Source organism: Propithecus coquereli, unplaced genomic scaffold, assembly GCF_000956105.1.
Source record: "Propithecus coquereli isolate 6110/MARCELLA unplaced genomic scaffold, Pcoq_1.0 Scaffold6, whole genome shotgun sequence".
Lineage (NCBI taxonomy): Eukaryota > Metazoa > Chordata > Mammalia > Primates > Indriidae > Propithecus > Propithecus coquereli.
The window spans coordinates 11,214,539-11,223,875 of NW_012151951.1; positions in this window are offsets into that span (position 1 = coordinate 11,214,539).

Consider the following 9,337-nt stretch of genomic DNA (forward strand, 5'->3'; position numbering starts at 1 on the left):
TTTTTAGGGACCTGACTATTTTAAATACTTTTGGTCTCAAATCAAGAGAAAGGTTTCTCAGCCCAGCATCAGTCATGTACAGTTTGAAGGTCTGAAAGCCATTATTTAAATTACCAGCAACCTCCCTGCATCAGCTTAATAATATTATTTTAACTTTTCCTCATATACCTTATTTTTGAAAAGTTTAGCAATATACGGAGCCACAACCTAGGCAGAGTTAACTAGTCTGGGTCAGAGCTGTATCGAGTGTAGTAGATTGTAGTCACTGCCCAATTATCTGCCCTACCGGGGCAGCGAACATGTTGGGAAACAAAAACATTTCAGCCTTCTCTGGGAAATGTTTTTTTTTTTTTTTTTTTTCCAGCATATTATGTTGGTACAGATGTTTAGGTTACGTGTGTTTCCCTTGGTTCCCCCCCCCCAAGTCCGTGTTTCAAATATGTCCATCCTTCGGGTAGTGCGCATTGCACTCCTTGTGTATACAAATACCCGTGGGAAATGTGTTTTGTGGTTATAACATTTAAAGCGAAAATAGGGAGCACATGGTCTGAAGGACTGATTCGTTGCTCTAAAACGTCCAAGTTCCCATTTTGCTTCAGGCATCCTGGCTCTATAACCTTTCCCTTTATCCTTCATGTTGCCCCACAGCTCTGTGTCCTGTTAGGTTGCCAGTTCCACGAGGGTAGGAATCCCACCTGCCCGTCAGCATCACACCTCCTGGCAACCCTGTCAGCGCCTTGCAGAGCAGGCAATCAATATCTATTGAACAAATGAACAATGTATCTTTCAGAGCGATGTAAAGTAGCCTAAATAGTTCAGCTTAAAATTTTGTGGGAACTGTTTTTCACAGTCCCCCTGGGTGGAGGAGGTAATTGAGTACTTTTTATTGGGAAAGCACTCCTAATACCTAGAAGGAGGAAGCATAGTAACAAGTAAAGAGAAGCTGGTGAACTGTGTTAACAACTTACTTGAATTATATCACTAACTCTTGAAATGAGTACCCATTCTTAATCTGTGCGGGGCGTACAGTTATAATCAGCATGGACCGTCAGCATCTTTTCTTTGTCATTCGTGGGTGATCTCTGCTGGGGCCCATAGATCTCTTCCTTCTGTGTTTGCACACAGCCTGTCTTACCCCATATTTTAATTATTCAATTTCTTTTTTCTTCCTAAGATTTACTAGCTTGAGTTTATCCAACTCCACTTCTATCTCTAATAATTGTGTTTCACTTATTTAACAAACACTTGCTAAATGTTAAGTGTTTGCTACACTCAAATTGAACATTGAGCTAGTGTCATATGGAAATTTAGTAAGCCTGTTTCATCATTGCTGTGGTTTGAATGTTTGTCCCCTCCAAATATTTGTCCCCTCCAAAACTCATGTTGAAACTTAATCCCCAATGTGACAGTATTGAGAGCTTTAAGAGGTGATTGGGTCTTGAGGGCTCTGCCTTCATGAATGGGTTAATCCTTTGATGGATTAATGGATTAATTTGCTAATGGATTAATGGGTTGTCATGGGAGTGGGACTTATGGCTGTATGAGAAGAGGAAGAGGGATCTGAGCGAGCACACTCAGCCCGCTCACCACGTGATGGCCTGCACTGACTCTGCAGAGAGTCCCCATCAGCAAAAAGGCCCTCACCAGATGTGGCCTCTCAACGTTGGACTTCCCAGTTTCCAGAACTATATGAAATCAATTTTTTTCTTTATAAATTACCCAGTTTCAGGTATTCTGTTATACGAATCAGAAAACAGACTAAGACAATCATTTGAAACCTAGTTCCCAAACTTTTTCTCCATTGACACACATGACGGAGGAAACGCATGTATCAGATAACCTCTAGGGTCTTTCCACTGGACAAGACTTTCTTGAAGACCCACCAAGTGCCACACGCTGTGCTAGCTGTGACGCACAGCCAGATTTCAGGCTGAGGCTCAGATAAGTTGGGTTGTAGGTTATATGCATTTCCCAACACGGTAGCTGTGAGGCTCTTTTTTTCCTTGTGCTATTCCCTTATTCATTTATTCAGAAAGCTTTAGACACACTTACTTTGTCAGGAAATGTGCTAGGTACTAGGCATATCGTGGTAAATAAGACAGACCCAGGCTCCATCTCATGGAGCTTACATTCTAGTAGGGAAAGAAGATACATCAGAACGTAAGTGAGTAGAAGAGAACTTGCTATAATTCGTTTTTAAAATTATTTGCAGCTTTTTCTATTCTCCTTCCTTTTTCCCTTCTCTTCCCTTTCTGTTCATGAACACGTGGGTCCTAAAGCCAAATTGAGAGGATGGCAAGCATCTGTGCTCAAGGAGGTGGGGGGACTTGGTAGCTCAGAGTGGGGTGTTAGGCCGGAGCAGGGTGAGGAAGCTTCCGATGCGGAGGAGAGACCTGGTGCAGGCATGGCCTGGGTAGGTGAGGAGGCCAGGGGAGGGGCAGCAACAGTGGGGGATTGGTTGCATACAGGGGGGTTGATGAAATAAGTAAGCATGCTAAGGATAAGGAGAGCCAGGTTTCTCACTATCGCAGAAGGCAGATAGATATGAAATGGGAGAAAACTGGAACGGGCCCTACAGTGTTAGAATGAAATTAGGAACATTGGTGTCACCTTGTGTTTTTTGGTACTGAGTATATATACATACATACACGTGTGCGTGTGCGTTTCTGATTTTGATGGTGGTATTGAGGTCATATACATACACATACACACATACATCCTCTAGTGCTCAGATCTTGGCTTCTAAATACCATTCTTCCCTAAAACAAGTCAGGGCTCCTTGAAAAAGTGGCTGATTCCAGGGCTGGAGCAGGGAAAATACAAGATTAGCTTGGAAAATTTTTTGGTGCCAACAAGCAAGGGAATATTCAAGAATGATGGGGATATGTCAGTGGATCACAGGAGACAGCTCGTAGTGGCCCATATTGGCCCAAATGTGGGGTAATTTTTTCTTTTTTTTTCTTTGTATAAATGTATGGGATACCAGTCCAATTTTGTTATATGCATAGATTGTGTAGTGGTGAAGTCAGAGCTTTTAAGGTACCCATCACATGGGTACATGGCATTGTACCCCTTAAGCAATTTCTCATCATCCACCCCCCTCCCACCCCTCCACCCTTCCAAGTCTCCATTGTCTATCATCCCACTCTCTACGTCCACATGTACGCTTTATTTAGCTCTCACTTATCAGTGAGAACATGCAATGTTTGTCTTTCTATATCTGACTTGTTTCACTTAAGATAATGGCCTCCAGTTCCCTCCATGTTGCTGCAAAAGTCAGTATTTCATTCTTTTTTATGGCTGAATAGCATTCTACTGTGTATATATACTACATTTTCTTTATTAATCATCCATTGATGGACAGTTAGGTTGATTCCATATCTTTGCGATTGTGAATGGTGCTGCAATAAACACACAAGTACATGTATCTTTTTGATATAATGATTTCTTTTCCTTTGGTTAGATATCCAGTAGTGGGATTGCTGGATTGTATAGTAGTACTATTCTCAGTTCTTTCAGACATCTCCATACTGTTTTCCATAGAGGTTGTACTAATTTACATTCCCAACAACAGTGTATAAGAGTTCAAATGTAGGATAATTTGAACATCAAAATAAATAATTACAGTGATGGATTATAACCAATTGGATGAAACAGGAAATCATGAATCCACACTGATATAAATAATAAATGAATAAATTAAAATTTTGATGAGGAATGGGATATTTACATAGTTTCAAAGTGTCTCCTCCACAAAATGCTCACTAATCACCAAGGCAACACTACAGGCAGACACCACCTTAATCAGATGATCAATGTGAAGATTGTCAGTAATGGGGCAAATTGAAATTATATACCACCTAATGGGATGCAATGAAAGGAACACAGCATCACATCGTGATATTTCTGCCAAAGTGCATAATCTGAATCTAATCATGAGGAAACATTATGCAAAAACAAATTCATGGACATTCTACAAAATGTCTGCAAATTTTAAGTCTCAAGGTAATGAAAGTCAAAGAAAGAGCAACTGCTCTAGCGTAAAGGACAGTAAGAAGTGATGACAACTAAAGCCACTACTTGAGTCTGAACCAGGTCATTATCTCATAAAGGAAAATATTGTTGTATTTGGAAAAACTTGAATGGAGTCTGAGGATTAAATGGTAGTAATGTATCAGTGTTAACTTTCGTATTTTGATGGTTGTATTGAGGTCATCAAAGAGATTGTCCTTGTTTGTAGGAAATACACATCAGAGTATTAAGGGATGACGGACATCAGGTTGGAAACTTACTCTCAGGTGATTCTGAGGGGGAAAAAGTTCCTTGAACTATACTTGCAACTTTTAGTGTGAAGTTCTTTAAGGAAAAGCATTTGCAAACATTGCTACTATAATCATTGGTAACATATTACTTGCAATGCACCTTGCATCTAAGCTCAACGCTAGTGTGCCATGATGTGGTTGAGAGAGTCTGAGAGCCTCTGCTCCAAGACAAAAATGAATCATAATGTAGCTGTCAATCAGCACTCTAGCCCCAGGCTCAGGCCCAGCCCCTGAACCCCACTTTTTGCGGTGTCCTGGCAGGTTACAGGGAGCTGTGATGTGACACCCTGAAAAAGTGAATTCAGAGATCCCTTTCCTCCATAATTTCCCATCTTTCCCCCTGTGAAAATGCAAATAGTGTGTGTGATCTACAATAGATAAATTCTAAGGTGTCTTCTAGCTCTAAAATTATTTAATTTCAATATGATTCTTTTCCTAAGTTATTGTTAAGCATATTATGCCCACATTACTTCTGAACTTGTAGTAAGACATACCTAATGGTGAAGAGCGAACTGAAAACAGATGTGTCAAATGAAGACCTAAGAAACTGCAAGTCCAGAGATGGAGAAGCAACAAAGCTGATTATTCTGTACAGCCCCTTCTCTCTTTCTTTCGAAGAACAGCAAATGGTTACTAATTGCTAAGTAATCTTAAATTATTTTTGAATCCCGAATTTGAACGTCAGAAAGAAATAGTGACTAGAATTAAGTCACCAGAGCAAAGGCACCAGGAGAAACCAATTTTTCGAAATAGAATAAGATCAGATTAAGGTTTGAAAAATATAAATCTGTTGAATATATATTATCACAGAATAGGTACCTCAGAGTTTTTTGTTCTATTACATATTTTAATAAGTAAAATCTATCTCTCTTAAGGGGCTCAAAGTTTGTGCTGTTCTGTTCTTCTCTGTTCTCATCTGCCCTGTGTTTGGTCTGAGGCAGGATCAAGCAGAATTCATAATTGCTTGACAGGATTGCTGTTCCAGGGAAAAAGGCGTTGCAAGCATAGCGTGATGCAACTTTGCCAGAAGTTGGAGGCTGCTTTAATTGTTTTGACCACCAGGTGGCAGCATTAGAATGCCATAGAACTCTTACCTAATTATAATGTCCATGAGTTTCTGGCAAGTAAATTCCTGCATCTATAAAGAGAAAGGGAAGTAAGGATATAAGGAAAAATACGACAATGCAATGAAGTGATTAAAATCCTGGGTTCTGGAATCAGGGTGTGAAGGTTCTAAGTCCTATTTCTGCCACTTACCAGCTGTGCAATCTTGAACAAACTACTTCATTATTGAAGCCTGTTTTCTCATCTCTAAAATGAGGATAACGTTACCTACCTGTAAGTGTTGCTATAAGAATAAAAATCTCAAAATATTTGTAAAGTATTGATATTTATGGGTTGAATTATGCCCACCACTTCCCACCCCAAAATTATTTAAGTCCTAACTACAATTACCTCAAAATGTAACCTTTTTTAGAAATAGGGTCATTGTAGATAAAATTGGTTAAGATGAGGTCATTGGGGTGGAACCCTGTTCCCATGACTGGTGTCCTCATAAAAAGGGGAAATTTGGCCACAGCCATGCACACAGGGAGAACATGTGAAGATAAAGGTAGAGATCAAGGTGACGCTTCTACAAACCAAAGAATGCCGACTGCCAGCAAACCACTGGAAACTAGGCAAAGGTATGACAGATTTTCTCTCATAGCCCTCAAAAAGAACCAACCCTGCTGACCCCTTGATCTTGGACTTCTGGCCTCCAGAACTGCAAGAAAATAGATTTCTGTTGTTTAATCCACCCAGTTTTGATACTTTATAGCAAACTAATACAGCACACGATAAGCGCTCATTAAGTATTAGTTAGTATTAATCCTGTACACTTTTAATCTAATTGTACTGAGATGACAATGCTGTTTTTACTTTAAAGTTCATTTTCCAGCTATCGTGGATTTATATCTCCTGCCCTCCCCAAATAGTGCCATTCTGTGGAACAGAGGGCAAAGCTAGGGCAGAGACATGAAAGTCCAGGGAGCGGAATTTCCATCAAGTGCAGGAGGATGCCAGCTAACAACAAGCCCTGTACGGTCTACACCACTCGAGAGAGTCACAGAGAGACTGCATGATCCCTTGAGTGGGGGTAAAATTTAGAGCCCCCAGATGTGAGTTTGAGCAACTTGACCACGTGTTGTAAAGGTGTTGGCTCTTATTGCCAGAGAGCTCTTATTCCACCTGCTGGTTGGAAGGTTGGATGTGATAACACGTAAGATCCCTCCATCTCATCTCGTTGCATACGTTTCAGCTGTTTTCCTTTGAATGTATAGAAGCCGGGAACAGAAAGGGGGCAGAGAAGGTTGGTGGTAGTTTGTTTCTTTTTCTCTACAAGGATCTAGAATCTCTAACAGCTGGTTTTATTAAAGACTGAGATCAGCTAGGTAGGATTAAGGCTGAGAAACTGCCCCTAAGCTTCCAGCCCTATGCCACACACCTCCTCACTATTTGACCCCAGCCCTAACCCCCAAGGCAATGAATAAGAGAGTTGAATAAATTGCGTGGAAATAGCACTGCAAGTTACCACACGTGGCAATTGATCCCAAATCTACCCTTTTGTGAGCCTCAAAAAGAAACTTGATCCCGTTAAAGGCTGGGGTGCTGTCAGCAGATAGGGGGATTTGGAGCTGCCTCTTTTGTATGTAAGGTAAAGAAAAAACAGGAGGAAATACAGTTGGCCCTCCATATTCGCAGGTTCTGCATCTGCAGATTCAACCGAGGATCAGAAGGAAAAAAAAAAACAGAAAACATTATGTTGTTGCTGACGTATACTATGTAGTTAGGCTAGACGGTTGTTTTGTACTGAACGTGTAAACAGACTTTTTTTTCTTGTCATTATTCTCTAAACAATACAGCGTAACAACTATTCACACACATTTACATTGTATAAGGTATTATAAGTAATCTAGAAATGACTTAAAGTATATGGGAGGATGTGTACAGATTACATGCAAATACTACACCATTTTATACCAGGATTTGAGTATCCATGAATTTTGGTATTCACAGGGGTCCCGGAACCAAAAGCCCCACACCTTTGGTTGATGCCAAAAATTGCCTCCAGGACAGACAATACCTTCAGATTGGATTGGAATTTTAACTAAAAGGAATTATAGAATTGGGGCCTTCTCTGAATCCTGATTTGAACTGTCAGAAAGAGACATCTTGAGATAAATGGGAAAATTTGAACAGGGACTGAGTATTAGATAAAATTAAAATGTTATATTTGTTTTTAGTAGGAATGATAATAGCATAGTGGTTTTGTAAGAGATAAAAGGTCTTACAGGTTAAAGATGGATAGAGTAAAATGACCCAATTTCTGGGGTCTGTTTTCAAATCGCTAGCAAGAGAAAAGATGGGGGGATGAATGAAACTAGATTAGTAAACTGTTGATAATTTCTTAAAATGAGTGAGAGACACATGGAGGCTTAATGTATTACTCTCTCTCAACATACATTTTTATGTGTGTTTGAAAGTTTCCATTACAAAGGTTTTAAAATAAATGGAATGGAAAGGGGAAAAGAATCACAGGTCTTCCTCCTACTGAGAGAGAAAGTTCTTCTGTTGGGGGATGCGGGAGAAAGGCTTAGAAACTCCACTGAGTTTCTCTTTATGGGAAATAATAAGGTAGCATGGAGAGAACACCAGAACTAGTTTATCAAACATTTACCCAACTTCTACTCTCTCCCAGTGGCTGGGATATGATAGAAGAGATATTAATTCACGGAGCACCCAGTGTGTGCCAAGTACTTTTATAAGCATTTTCTTTCTTAATGCTAATAATAATATTGCTCAGCAAGGTAGATGCCATTTTTATGAATGAGACAGCAAGACCATCCGACCAGTAAGGGACAGAGCAAAGAGGCCTTTTGGTTTTGTTGCACATTCCACAAATCATTCCACAAATAGCCAAGCTGTGTGTCCTATGGTGGCTACAAACTGGGATGTAATTGTTTCTTTAAAGTTATATTATTTCTATTTTTCTACTTATATAAGCACATGTGGAAATCATTTGCATTTTCTCACATAATGCCCGTACCATTTTTTCATTGACATATGTGTCTTAAGTGCCCTCATAAAAAGGGGAAATTTGGCCACAGCCATGCACACAGGGAGAACATGTGAAGATAAAGGTAGAGATCAAGGTGACGCTTCTACAAACCAAAGAATGCCGACTGCCAGCAAACCACTGGAAACTAGGCAAAGGTATGACAGATTTTCTCTCATAGCCCTCAAAAAGAACCAACCCTGCTGACCCCTTGATCTTGGACTTCTGGCCTCCAGAACTGCAAGAAAATAGATTTCTGTTGTTTAATCCACCCAGTTTTGATACTTTATAGCAAACTAATACAGCACACGATAAGCGCTCATTAAGTATTAGTTAGTATTAATCCTGTACACTTTTAATCTAATTGTACTGAGATGACAATGCTGTTTTTACTTTAAAGTTCATTTTCCAGCTATCGTGGATTTATATCTCCTGCCCTCCCCAAATAGTGCCATTCTGTGGAACAGAAGGCAAAGCTAGGGCAGAGACATGAAAGTCCAGGGAGCGGAATTTCCATCAAGTGCAGGAGGATGCCAGCTAACAACAAGCCCTGTACGGTCTACACCACTCGAGAGAGTCACAGAGAGACTGCATGATCCCTTGAGTGGGGGTAAAATTTAGAGCCCCCAGATGTGAGTTTGAGCAACTTGACCACGTGTTGTAAAGGTGTTGGCTCTTATTGCCAGAGAGCTCTTATTCCACCTGCTGGTTGGAAGGTTGGATGTGATAACACGTAAGATCCCTCCATCTCATCTCGTTGCATACGTTTCAGCTGTTTTCCTTTGAATGTATAGAAGCCGGGAACAGAAAGGGGGCAGAGAAGGTTGGTGGTAGTTTGTTTCTTTTTCTCTACAAGGATCTAGAATCTCTAACAGCTGGTTTTATTAAAGACTGAGATCAGCTAGGTAGGATTAAGGCT